Below are 18,375 nucleotides of genomic sequence, written 5' to 3'. Positions count from 1 at the left end.
GCGGCATACATTACACACACGGTACAGTACACGCACACGATGCGGCATACATTACACACACGGTACAGTACACGCACACGATGCGGCATACATTACACACACGGTACAGTACACGCACACGATGCGGCATACATTACACACACGGTACAGTACACGCACACGATGCGGCATACATTACACACACGGTACAGTACACATTACACACGATGCGGCATACATTACACACACGGTACAGTACACGCACACGATGCGACATACATTACACACACGGTACAGTAAACGCACACGATGCGGCATACATTACACACACGACACAGTACACATTACACACGATGCGGCATACATTACACACACGGTACAGTACACGCACACGATGCGACATACATTACACACACGGTACAGTAAACGCACACGATGCGGCATACACTACACACACGACACAGTACACATTACACACGATGCGGCATACATTACACACACGGTACAGTACACGCACACGATGCGGCATACATTACACACACGGTACAGTACACGCACACGATGCGGCATACATTACACACACGACACAGTACACATTACACACGATGCGGCATACATTACACACACGACACAGTACACATTACACACGATGCGGCATACATTACACACACGGTACAGTACACGCACACGATGCGGCATACATTACACACACGGTACAGTACACGCACACGATGCGGCATACATTACACACACGGCACAGTACACATTACACACGATGCGGCATACATTACACACACGGTACAGTACACGCACACGATGCAGCATACATTACACACACGGCACAGTACACGCACACGATGCGGCATACATTACACACACGGCACAGTACACGCACACGATGCGGCATACATTACACACACGGTACAGTACACACACACGATGCGGCATACATTACACACGGTACAGTACGCACACACGATGCGGCATACATTACACACACGGCACAGTACACACACACGATGCAGCATACATTACACACACGGTACAGTACACACACACGATGCGGCATACATTACACACGGTACAGTACACACACACAATGCGGCATACATTACACACACGGCACAGTACACACACACGATGCGGCATACATTACACACGGTACAGTACACACACACAATGCGGCATACATTACACACACGGCACAGTACACACACACGATGCGGCATACATTACACACACGGTACAGTACACGCACACGATGCAGCATACATTACACACACGGCACAGTACACGCACACGATGCGGCATACATTACACACACGGTACAGTACACGCACACGATGCGGCATACATTACACACGGTACAGTACACACACACGATGCGGCATACATTACACACACGGCACAGTACACACACACGATGCGGCATACATTACACACACGGTACAGTACACACACACGATGCGGCATACATTACACACGGTACAGTACACGCACACGATGCAGCATACATTACACACACGGCACAGTACACATTACACACGATGCGGCATACATTACACACACGGTACAGTACACGCACACGATGCAGCATACATTACACACACGGTACAGTACACGCACACGATGCGGCATACATTACACACACGGTACAGTACGCACACACGATGCGGCATACATTACACACACGGCACAGTACACACACACGATGCAGCATACATTACACACACGGTACAGTACACACACACAATGCGGCATACATTACACACGGTACAGTACACACACACAATGCGGCATACATTACACACACGGCACAGTACACACACACGATGCGGCATACATTACACACGGTACAGTACACACACACAATGCGGCATACATTACACACACGGCACAGTACACACACACGATGCGGCATACATTACACACACGGTACAGTACACGCACACGATGCAGCATACATTACACACACGGCACAGTACACGCACACGATGCGGCATACATTACACACACGGTACAGTACACGCACACGATGCGGCATACATTACACACGGTACAGTACACACACACGATGCGGCATACATTACACACACGGCACAGTACACACACACGATACGGCATACATTACACACACGGTACAGTACACACACACGATGCGGCATACATTACACACACGGCACAGTACACGCACACGATGCGGCATACATTACACACACGGCACAGTACACATTACACACGATGCGGCATACATTACACACACGGTACAGTACACATTACACACGATGCGGCATACATTACACACACGGTACAGTACACATTACACACGATGCGGCATACATTACACACACGGTACAGTACACGCACACGATGCGGCATACATTACACACACGGTACAGTACACATTACACACGATGCGGCATACATTACACACACGGCACAGTACACGCACACGATGCGGCATACATTACACACACGGTACAGTAAACGCACACGATGCGGCATACATTACACACACGGTACAGTACACGCACACGATGCGGCATACATTACACACACGGTACAGTACACGCACACGATGCGGCATACATTACACACACGGTACAGTACACGCACACGATGCGGCATACATTACACACACGGTACAGTACACGCACACGATGCGGCATACATTACACACACGGTACAGTACACGCACACGATGCGGCATACATTACACACACGGTACAGTACACGCACACGATGCGGCATACATTACACACACGGTACAGTACACGCACACGATGCGGCATACATTACACACACGGTACAGTACACGCACACGATGCGGCATACATTACACACACGGTACAGTACACATTACACACGATGCGGCATACATTACACACACGGTACAGTACACGCACACGATGCGACATACATTACACACACGGTACAGTAAACGCACACGATGCGGCATACATTACACACACGGTACAGTACACGCACACGATGCGACATACATTACACACACGGTACAGTAAACGCACACGATGCGGCATACATTACACACACGACACAGTACACATTACACACGATGCGGCATACATTACACACACGGTACAGTACACGCACACGATGCGGCATACATTACACACACGGCACAGTACACGCACACGATGCGGCATACATTACACACACGGCACAGTACACATTACACACGATGCGGCATACATTACACACACGGCACAGTACACACACACGATGCGGCATACATTACACACACGGTACAGTACACACACACGATGCGGCATACATTACACACACGGCACAGTACACGCACACGATGCGGCATACATTACACACACGGCACAGTACACGCACACGATGCGGCATACATTACACACACGGTACAGTACACATTACACACGATGCGGCATACATTACACACACGGCACAGTACACATTACACACGATGCGGCATACATTACACACACGGCACAGTACACATTACACACGATGCGGCATACACTACACACACGGTACAGTACACGCACACGATGCGGCATACATTACACACACGGTACAGTACACGCACACGATGCGGCATACATTACACACACGGTACAGTACACGCACACGATGCGGCATACATTACACACACGGCACAGTACACATTACACACGATGCGGCATACATTACACACACGACACAGTACACATTACACACGATGCGGCATACATTACACACACGGTACAGTACACGCACACGATGCGGCATACATTACACACACGACACAGTACACATTACACACGATGCGGCATACATTACACACACGGTACAGTACACATTACACACGATGCGGCATACATTACACACACGGCACAGTACACGCACACGATGCGGCATACATTACACACACGGTACAGTACACGCACACGATGCGGCATACATTACACACACGGTACAGTACACGCACACGATGCGGCATACATTACACACACGGTACAGTACACGCACACGATACGGCATACATTACACACACGGTACAGTACACGCACACGATGCGGCATACATTACACACACGGCACAGTACACGCACACGATGCGGCATACATTACACACACGGTACAGTACACGCACACGATGCGGCATACATTACACACACGGTACAGTACACGCACACGATGCGGCATACATTACACACACGGTACAGTACACACACACGATGCGGCATACATTACACACACGGTACAGTACACGCACACGATGCGACATACATTACACACACGGTACAGTAAACGCACACGATGCGGCATACATTACACACACGACACAGTACACATTACACACGATGCGGCATACATTACACACACGGTACAGTACACGCACACGATGCGGCATACATTACACACACGGCACAGTACACGCACACGATGCGGCATACATTACACACACGGCACAGTACACATTACACACGATGCGGCATACATTACACACACGGCACAGTACACACACACGATGCGGCATACATTACACACACGGTACAGTACACACACACGATGCGGCATACATTACACACACGGCACAGTACACGCACACGATGCGGCATACATTACACACACGGCACAGTACACGCACACGATGCGGCATACATTACACACACGGTACAGTACACATTACACACGATGCGGCATACATTACACACACGGCACAGTACACATTACACACGATGCGGCATACATTACACACACGGCACAGTACACATTACACACGATGCGGCATACATTACACACACGGTACAGTACACGCACACGATGCGGCATACATTACACACACGGTACAGTACACGCACACGATGCGGCATACATTACACACACGGTACAGTACACGCACACGATGCGGCATACATTACACACACGGTACAGTACACGCACACGATGCGGCATACATTACACACACGGCACAGTACACATTACACACGATGCGGCATACATTACACACACGACACAGTACACATTACACACGATGCGGCATACATTACACACACGGTACAGTACACGCACACGATGCGGCATACATTACACACACGACACAGTACACATTACACACGATGCGGCATACATTACACACACGGTACAGTACACATTACACACGATGCGGCATACATTACACACACGGCACAGTACACGCACACGATGCGGCATACATTACACACACGGTACAGTACACGCACACGATGCGGCATACATTACACACACGGTACAGTAAACGCACACGATGCGGCATACATTACACACACGGTACAGTACACGCACACGATGCGGCATACATTACACACACGGTACAGTACACGCACACGATGCGGCATACATTACACACACGGCACAGTACACGCACACGATGCGGCATACATTACACACACGGTACAGTACACGCACACGATGCGGCATACATTACACACACGGTACAGTACACATTACACACAATGCGGCATACATTACACACACGGTACAGTACACATTACACACAATGCGGCATACATTACACACACGGCACAGTACACGCACACGATGCGGCATACATTACACACACGGTACAGTACACGCACACGATGCGGCATACATTACACACACGGCACAGTACACATTACACACAATGCGGCATACATTACACACACGGTACAGTACACATTACACACAATGCGGCATACATTACACACACGGTACAGTACACGCACACGATGCGGCATACATTACACACACGGTACAGTAAACGCACACGATGCGGCATACATTACACACACGGCACAGTACACGCACACGATGCGGCATACATTACACACACGGCACAGTACACATTACACACGATGCGGCATACATTACACACACGACACAGTACACATTACACACGATGCGGCATACATTACACACACGGTACAGTAAACGCACACGAAGCGGCATACATTACACACACGACACAGTACACATTACACACGATGCGGCATACATTACACACACGGCACAGTACACATTACACACGATGCGGCATACATTACACACACGGTACAGTACACGCACACGATGCGGCATACATTACACACACGGTACCGTACACGCACACGATGCGGCATACAATACACACAGGGCACAGTACACGCACACGATGCGGCATACATTACACACACGGTACAGTACACATTACACACGATGCAGCATACATTACACACACGGTACAGTACACGCACACGATGCGGCATACACTACACACACGGCACAGTACACGCACACGATGCGGCATACATTACACACACGGTACAGTACACATTACACACGATGCGGCATACATTACACACACGGCACAGTACACGCACACGATGCGGCATACACTACACACACGGCACAGTACACGCACACGATGCGGCATACATTACACACACGGCACAGTACACGCACACGATGCGGCATACATTACACACACGGCACAGTACACGCACACGATGCGGCATACATTACACACACGGCACAGTACACGCACACAATGCGGCATACAGTACACACACGGCACAGTACACGTACACGATGCGGCATACATTACACACACGGCACAGTACACGCACACGATGCGGCATACATTACACACACGGTACAGTACACGCACACGATGCGGCATACATTACACACAGGGCACAGTACACGCACACGATGCGGCATACATTACACACACGGTACAGTACACATTACACACGATGCGGCATACATTACACACACGGTACAGTACACACACACGATGCGGCATACATTACACACACGGTACAGTACACATTACACGCGATGCAGCATACATTACACACACGGTACAGTACACATTACACGCGATGCAGCATACATTACACACACGGTACAGTACACATTACACACGATGCAGCATACATTACACACACGGTACAGTACACATTACACACGATGCGGCATACATTACACACACGGTACAGTACACATTACACACGATGCGGCATACATTACACACACGGCACAGTACACGCACACGATGCGGCATACATTACACACACGGCACAGTACACGCACACGATGCGGCATACATTACACACACGGCACAGTACACGCACACGATGCGGCATACATTACACACACGGCACAGTACACATTACACACGATGCGGCATACATTACACACACGGCACAGTACACATTACACACGATGCGGCATACATTACACACACGGCACAGTACACATTACACACGATGCGGCATACATTACACACACGGTACCGTACACGCACACGATGCGGCATACATTACACACACGGCACAGTACACGCACACGATGCGGCATACATTACACACACGGTACAGTACACGCACACGATGCGGCATACATTACACACACGGTACAGTACACGCACACGATGCGGCATACATTACACACACGGCACAGTACACGCACACGATGCGGCATACATTACACACACGGCACAGTACACGCACACGATGCGGCATACATTACACACACGGCACAGTACACGCACACGATGCGGCATACATTACACACACGGCACAGTACACGCACACGATGCGGCATACATTACACACACGGCACAGTACACGCACACGATGCGGCATACATTACACACACGGTACAGTACACGCACACGATGCGGCATACACTACACACACGGCACAGTACACGCACACGATGCGGCATACATTACACACACGGTACAGTACACGCACACGATGCGGCATACATTACACACACGGCACAGTTCACGCACACGATGCGGCATACATTACACACACACGGTACAGTACACGCACACGATGCAGCATACACTACACACACGGTACAGTACACGCACACGATGCGGCATACATTACACACACGGTACAGTACACGCACACGATGCGGCATACATTACACACACACGGTACAGTACACGCACACGATGCAGCATACACTACACACACGGTACAGTACACGCACACGATGCGGCATACATTACACACACGGTACAGTACACGCACACGATGCAGCATACACTACACACACGGTACAGTACACGCACACGATGCGGCATACATTACACACACGTTACAGTACACATTACACACGATGCGGCATACATTACACACACGGTACAGTACACGCACACGATGCGGCATACATTACACACACGGTACAGTACACATTACACACGATGCGGCATACATTACACACACGGTACAGTACACGCACACGATGCGGCATACATTACACACACGGCACAGTACACGCACACGATGCGGCATACATTACACACACGGCACAGTACACGCACACGATGCGGCATACATTACACACACGGCACAGTTCACGCACACGATGCGGCATACATTACACACACGGTACAGTACACATTACACACGATGCGGCATACATTACACACACGGCACAGTACACGCACACGATGCGGCATACATTACACACACACGGTACAGTACACGCACACGATGCAGCATACACTACACACACGGTACAGTACACGCACACGATGCGGCATACATTACACACACGGTACAGTACACGCACACGATGCAGCATACACTACACACACGGTACAGTACACGCACACGATGCGGCATACATTACACACACGGTACAGTACACATTACACACGATGCGGCATACATTACACACACGGTACAGTACACGCACACGATGCGGCATACACTACACACACGGCACAGTACACGCACACGATGCGGCATACATTACACACACGGCACAGTACACGCACACGATGCGGCATACATTACACACACGGCACAGTACACGCACACGATGCGGCATACATTACACACACGGTACAGTACACATTACACACGATGCGGCATACATTACACACACGGTACAGTACACATTACACACGATGCGGCATACATTACACACACGGCACAGTACACGTACACGATGCGGCATACATTACACACACGGCACAGTACACGCACACGATGCAGCATACATTACACACACGGTACAGTACACGCACACGATGCGGCATACATTACACACACGGTACAGTACACATTACACACGATGCGGCATACATTACACACACGGTACAGTACACATTACACACGATGCGGCATACATTACACACACGGTACAGTACACATTACACACGATGCGGCATACATTACACACACGGCACAGTACACGCACACGATGCGGCATACATTACACACACGGTACAGTACACGCACACGATGCGGCATACATTACACACACGGCACAGTACACATTACACACGATGCGGCATACATTACACACACGGCACAGTACACGCACACGATGCGGCATACATTACACACACGGCACAGTACACGATGCGGCATACATTACACACACGGTACAGTACACATTACACACGATGCGGCATACACTACACACACGGCACAGTACACGCACACGATGCGGCATACATTACACACACGGCACAGTACACGCACACGATGCGGCATACATTACACACACGGCACAGTACACGCACACGATGCGGCATACATTACACACACGGTACAGTACACGCACACGATGCGGCATACATTACACACACGGTACAGTACACGCACACGATGCGGCATACATTACACACACGGTACAGTACACATTACACACGATGCGGCATACATTACACACACGGTACAGTACACGCACACGATGCGGCATACATTACACACACGGCACAGTACACGCACACGATGCGGCATACATTACACACACGGCACAGTACACGCACACGATGCGGCATACATTACACACACGGCACAGTACACATTACACACGATGCGGCATACATTACACACACGGCACAGTACACGCACACGATGCGGCATACATTACACACACGGTACAGTACACGCACACGATGCAGCATACACTACACACACGGTACAGTACACGCACACGATGCGGCATACATTACACACACGGTACAGTACACATTACACACGATGCGGCATACATTACACACACGGTACAGTACACGCACACGATGCGGCATACATTACACACACGGTACAGTACACATTACACACGATGCGGCATACATTACACACACGGTACAGTACACGCACACGATGCGGCATACATTACACACACGGCACAGTACACGCACACGATGCGGCATACATTACACACACGGCACAGTACACGCACACGATGCGGCATACATTACACACACGGTACAGTACACGCACACGATGCGGCATACATTACACACACGGTACAGTACACGCACACGATGCGGCATACATTACACACACGGCACAGTTCACGCACACGATGCGGCATACATTACACACACGGTACAGTACACATTACACACGATGCGGCATACATTACACACACGGCACAGTACACGCACACGATGCGGCATACATTACACACACACGGTACAGTACACGCACACGATGCAGCATACACTACACACACGGTACAGTACACGCACATGATGCGGCATACATTACACACACGGTACAGTACACGCACACGATGCGGCATACATTACACACACACGGTACAGTACACGCACACGATGCAGCATACACTACACACACGGTACAGTACACGCACACGATGCGGCATACATTACACACACGGTACAGTACACGCACACGATGCAGCATACACTACACACACGGTACAGTACACGCACACGATGCGGCATACATTACACACACGGTACAGTACACATTACACACGATGCGGCATACATTACACACACGGTACAGTACACGCACACGATGCGGCATACACTACACACACGGCACAGTACACGCACACGATGCGGCATACATTACACACACGGCACAGTACACGCACACGATGCGGCATACATTACACACACGGCACAGTACACGCACACGATGCGGCATACATTACACACACGGTACAGTACACGCACACGATGCGGCATACATTACACACACGGTACAGTACACATTACACACGATGCGGCATACATTACACACACGGCACAGTACACATTACACACGATGCGGCATACATTACACACACGGCACAGTACACGCACACGATGCGGCATACACTACACACACGGCACAGTACACGCACACGATGCGGCATACATTACACACACGGCACAGTACACGTACACGATGCGGCATACATTACACACACGGTACAGTACACATTACACACGATGCGGCATACATTACACACACGGTACAGTACACATTACACACGATGCGGCATACATTACACACACGGTACAGTACACGTACACGATGCGGCATACATTACACACACGGTACAGTACACATTACACACGATGCGGCATACATTACACACACGGTACAGTACACATTACACACGATGCGGCATACATTACACACACGGCACAGTACACGCACACGATGCGGCATACATTACACACACGGCACAGTACACGTACACGATGCGGCATACATTACACACACGGTACAGTACACATTACACACGATGCGGCATACATTACACACACGGTACAGTACACATTACACACGATGCGGCATACATTACACACACGGTACAGTACACGCACACGATGCGGCATACATTACACACACGGTACAGTACACGTACACGATGCGGCATACATTACACACACGGCACAGTACACGCACACGATGCGGCATACACTACACACACGGCACAGTACACACACACGATGCGGCATACATTACACACACGGCACAGTACACGCACACGATGCGGCATACATTACACACACGGCACAGTACACGCACACGATGCGGCATACATTACACACACGGCACAGTACACGCACACGATGCGGCATACATTACACACACGGTACAGTACACGCACACGATGCGGCATACATTACACACACGGTACAGTACACATTACACACGATGCGGCATACACTACACACACAGCACAGTACACGCACACGATGCGGCATACATTACACACACGGCACAGTACACGCACACGATGCGGCATACATTACACACACGGCACAGTACACGCACACGATGCGGCATACATTACACACACGGTACAGTACACGCACACGATGCGGCATACATTACACACACGGTACAGTACACGCACACGATGCGGCATACATTACACACACGGTACAGTACACATTACACACGATGCGGCATACATTACACACACGGTACAGTACACGCACACGATGCGGCATACATTACACACACGGTACAGTACACGCACACAATGCGGCATACATTACACACACGGCACAGTACACATTACACACGATGCGGCATACATTACACACACGGTACAGTACACATTACACACGATGCGGCATACATTACACACACGGTACAGTACACGCACACGATGCGGCATACATTACACACACGGCACAGTACACGCACACGATGCGGCATACATTACACACACGGCACAGTACACGCACACGATGCGGCATACATTACACACACGGCACAGTTCACGCACACGATGCGGCATACATTACACACACGGTACAGTACACATTACACACGATGCGGCATACATTACACACACGGCACAGTACACGCACACGATGCGGCATACATTACACACACGGTACAGTACACGCACACGATGCGGCATACATTACACACACGGTACAGTACACATTACACACGATGCGGCATACATTACACACACGGTACAGTACACGCACACGATGCGGCATACATTACACACACGGCACAGTACACGCACACGATGCGTCATACATTACACACACGGCACAGTACACGCACACGATGCGGCATACATTACACACACGGCACAGTTCACGCACACGATGCGGCATACATTACACACACGGTACAGTACACATTACACACGATGCGGCATACATTACACACACGGCACAGTACACGCACACGATGCGGCATACATTACACACACACGGTACAGTACACGCACACGATGCAGCATACACTACACACACGGTACAGTACACGCACACGATGCGGCATACATTACACACACGGTACAGTACACGCACACGATGCAGCATACACTACACACACGGTACAGTACACGCACACGATGCGGCATACATTACACACACGGTACAGTACACATTACACACGATGCGGCATACATTACACACACGGTACAGTACACGCACACGATGCGGCATACACTACACACACGGCACAGTACACGCACACGATGCGGCATACATTACACACACGGCACAGTACACGCACACGATGCGGCATACATTACACACACGGCACAGTACACGCACACGATGCGGCATACATTACACACACGGTACAGTACACATTACACACGATGCGGCATACATTACACACACGGTACAGTACACATTACACACGATGCGGCATACATTACACACACGGCACAGTACACGTACACGATGCGGCATACATTACACACACGGCACAGTACACGCACACGATGCAGCATACATTACACACACGGTACAGTACACGCACACGATGCGGCATACATTACACACACGGTACAGTACACATTACACACGATGCGGCATACATTACACACACGGTACAGTACACATTACACACGATGCGGCATACATTACACACACGGTACAGTACACATTACACACGATGCGGCATACATTACACACACGGCACAGTACACGCACACGATGCGGCATACATTACACACACGGTACAGTACACGCACACGATGCGGCATACATTACACACACGGCACAGTACACATTACACACGATGCGGCATACATTACACACACGGCACAGTACACGCACACGATGCGGCATACATTACACACACGGCACAGTACACGATGCGGCATACATTACACACACGGTACAGTACACATTACACACGATGCGGCATACACTACACACACGGCACAGTACACGCACACGATGCGGCATACATTACACACACGGCACAGTACACGCACACGATGCGGCATACATTACACACACGGCACAGTACACGCACACGATGCGGCATACATTACACACACGGTACAGTACACGCACACGATGCGGCATACATTACACACACGGTACAGTACACGCACACGATGCGGCATACATTACACACACGGTACAGTACACATTACACACGATGCGGCATACATTACACACACGGTACAGTACACGCACACGATGCGGCATACATTACACACACGGCACAGTACACGCACACGATGCGGCATACATTACACACACGGCACAGTACACGCACACGATGCGGCATACATTACACACACGGCACAGTACACATTACACACGATGCGGCATACATTACACACACGGCACAGTACACGCACACGATGCGGCATACATTACACACACGGTACAGTACACGCACACGATGCAGCATACACTACACACACGGTACAGTACACGCACACGATGCGGCATACATTACACACACGGTACAGTACACATTACACACGATGCGGCATACATTACACACACGGTACAGTACACGCACACGATGCGGCATACATTACACACACGGTACAGTACACATTACACACGATGCGGCATACATTACACACACGGTACAGTACACGCACACGATGCGGCATACATTACACACACGGCACAGTACACGCACACGATGCGGCATACATTACACACACGGCACAGTACACGCACACGATGCGGCATACATTACACACACGGTACAGTACACGCACACGATGCGGCATACATTACACACACGGTACAGTACACGCACACGATGCGGCATACATTACACACACGGCACAGTTCACGCACACGATGCGGCATACATTACACACACGGTACAGTACACATTACACACGATGCGGCATACATTACACACACGGCACAGTACACGCACACGATGCGGCATACATTACACACACACGGTACAGTACACGCACACGATGCAGCATACACTACACACACGGTACAGTACACGCACATGATGCGGCATACATTACACACACGGTACAGTACACGCACACGATGCGGCATACATTACACACACACGGTACAGTACACGCACACGATGCAGCATACACTACACACACGGTACAGTACACGCACACGATGCAGCATACACTACACACACGGTACAGTACACGCACACGATGCGGCATACATTACACACACGGTACAGTACACATTACACACGATGCGGCATACATTACACACACGGTACAGTACACGCACACGATGCGGCATACACTACACACACGGCACAGTACACGCACACGATGCGGCATACATTACACACACGGCACAGTACACGCACACGATGCGGCATACATTACACACACGGCACAGTACACGCACACGATGCGGCATACATTACACACACGGTACAGTACACGCACACGATGCGGCATACATTACACACACGGTACAGTACACATTACACACGATGCGGCATACATTACACACACGGCACAGTACACATTACACACGATGCGGCATACATTACACACACGGCACAGTACACGCACACGATGCGGCATACACTACACACACGGCACAGTACACGCACACGATGCGGCATACATTACACACACGGCACAGTACACGTACACGATGCGGCATACATTACACACACGGTACAGTACACATTACACACGATGCGGCATACATTACACACACGGTACAGTACACATTACACACGATGCGGCATACATTACACACACGGTACAGTACACGTACACGATGCGGCATACATTACACACACGGTACAGTACACATTACACACGATGCGGCATACATTACACACACGGTACAGTACACATTACACACGATGCGGCATACATTACACACACGGCACAGTACACGCACACGATGCGGCATACATTACACACACGGCACAGTACACGTACACGATGCGGCATACATTACACACACGGTACAGTACACATTACACACGATGCGGCATACATTACACACACGGTACAGTACACATTACACACGATGCGGCATACATTACACACACGGTACAGTACACGCACACGATGCGGCATACATTACACACACGGCACAGTACACGCACACGATGCGGCATACATTACACACACGGTACAGTACACGCACACGATGCGGCATACATTACACACACGGTACAGTACACGTACACGATGCGGCATACATTACACACACGGCACAGTACACGCACACGATGCGGCATACACTACACACACGGCACAGTACACGCACACGATGCGGCATACATTACACACACGGCACAGTACACGCACACGATGCGGCATACATTACACACACGGCACAGTACACGCACACGATGCGGCATACATTACACACACGGCACAGTACACGCACACGATGCGGCATACATTACACACACGGTACAGTACACGCACACGATGCGGCATACATTACACACACGGTACAGTACACATTACACACGATGCGGCATACACTACACACACAGCACAGTACACGCACACGATGCGGCATACATTACACACACGGCACAGTACACGCACACGATGCGGCATACATTACACACACGGCACAGTACACGCACACGATGCGGCATACATTACACACACGGTACAGTACACGCACACGATGCGGCATACATTACACACACGGTACAGTACACGCACACGATGCGGCATACATTACACACACGGTACAGTACACATTACACACGATGCGGCATACATTACACACACGGTACAGTACACGCACACGATGCGGCATACATTACACACACGGTACAGTACACGCACACAATGCGGCATACATTACACACACGGCACAGTACACATTACACACGATGCGGCATACATTACACACACGGTACAGTACACATTACACACGATGCGGCATACATTACACACACGGTACAGTACACGTACACGATGCGGCATACATTACACACACGGTACAGTACACGCACACGATGCAGCATACATTACACACACGGTACAGTACACGCACACGATGCGGCATACATTACACACACGGTACAGTACACGCACACGATGCGGCATACATTACACACACGGTACAGTACACGCACACGATGCGGCATACATTACACACACGGTACAGTACACGCACACGATGCGGCATACATTACACACACGGTACAGTACACACACACGATGCGGCATACATTACACACACGGTACAGTACACGCACACGATGCGGCATACATTACACACACGGCACAGTACACGCACACGATGCGGCATACATTACACACACGGTACAGTACACATTACACACGATGCGGCATACATTACACACACGGTACAGTACACATTACACACGATGCGGCATACATTACACACACGGTACAGTACACATTACACACGATGCGGCATACATTACACACACGGTACAGTACACGCACACGATGCGGCATACATTACACACACGGCACAGTACACGCACACGATGCGGCATACATTACACACACGGCACAGTACACGCACACGATGCGGCATACATTACACACACGGCACAGTACACGATGCGGCATACATTACACACACGGCACAGTACACGCACACGATGCGGCATACATTACACACACGGCACAGTACACGCACACGATGCGGCATACATTACACACACGGTACAGTACACGCACACGATGCGGCATACATTACACACACGGTACAGTACACGCACACGATGCGGCATACATTACACACACGGTACAGTACACATTACACACGATGCGGCATACATTACACACACGGTACAGTACACGCACACGATGCGGCATACATTACACACACGGTACAGTACACGCACACGATGCGGCATACATTACACACACGGCACAGTACACGCACACGATGCGGCATACATTACACACACGGCACAGTACACGCACACGATGCGGCATACATTACACACACGGTACAGTACACGCACACGATGCGGCATACATTACACACACGGTACAGTACACATTACACACGATGCGGCATACATTACACACACGGTACAGTACACGCACACGATGCGGCATACATTACACACACGGCACAGTACACATTACACACGATGCGGCATACATTACACACACGGTACAGTACACGCACACGATGCGGCATACATTACACACACGGCACAGTACACGCACACGATGCGGCATACATTACACACACGGTACAGTACACATTACACACGATGCGGCATACATTACACACACGGTACAGTACACGTACACGATGCGGCATACATTACACACACGGTACAGTACACGCACACGATGCGGCATACATTACACACACGGCACAGTACACGCACACGATGCGGCATACATTACACACACGGCACAGTACACGCACACGATGCGGCATACATTACACACACGGTACAGTACACATTACACACGATGCGGCATA

The 18,375-nt window shown here is 50.2% G+C and overlaps 1 protein-coding gene across 1 annotated transcript in view; it reads right to left on the bottom strand.

Annotated features, from left to right (window-relative positions):
* GALT (galactose-1-phosphate uridylyltransferase) overlaps nucleotides 1-18,375 on the bottom strand; it is a 176,784-nt gene that overhangs the window by 70,507 nt on the left and 87,902 nt on the right. The window lies entirely within an intron of this gene.

Source organism: Pseudophryne corroboree, chromosome 1 (assembly GCF_028390025.1).
Source record: "Pseudophryne corroboree isolate aPseCor3 chromosome 1, aPseCor3.hap2, whole genome shotgun sequence".
Taxonomy (NCBI): domain Eukaryota; kingdom Metazoa; phylum Chordata; class Amphibia; order Anura; family Myobatrachidae; genus Pseudophryne; species Pseudophryne corroboree.
This window is presented reverse-complemented; position numbering and strand designations above follow the sequence as displayed.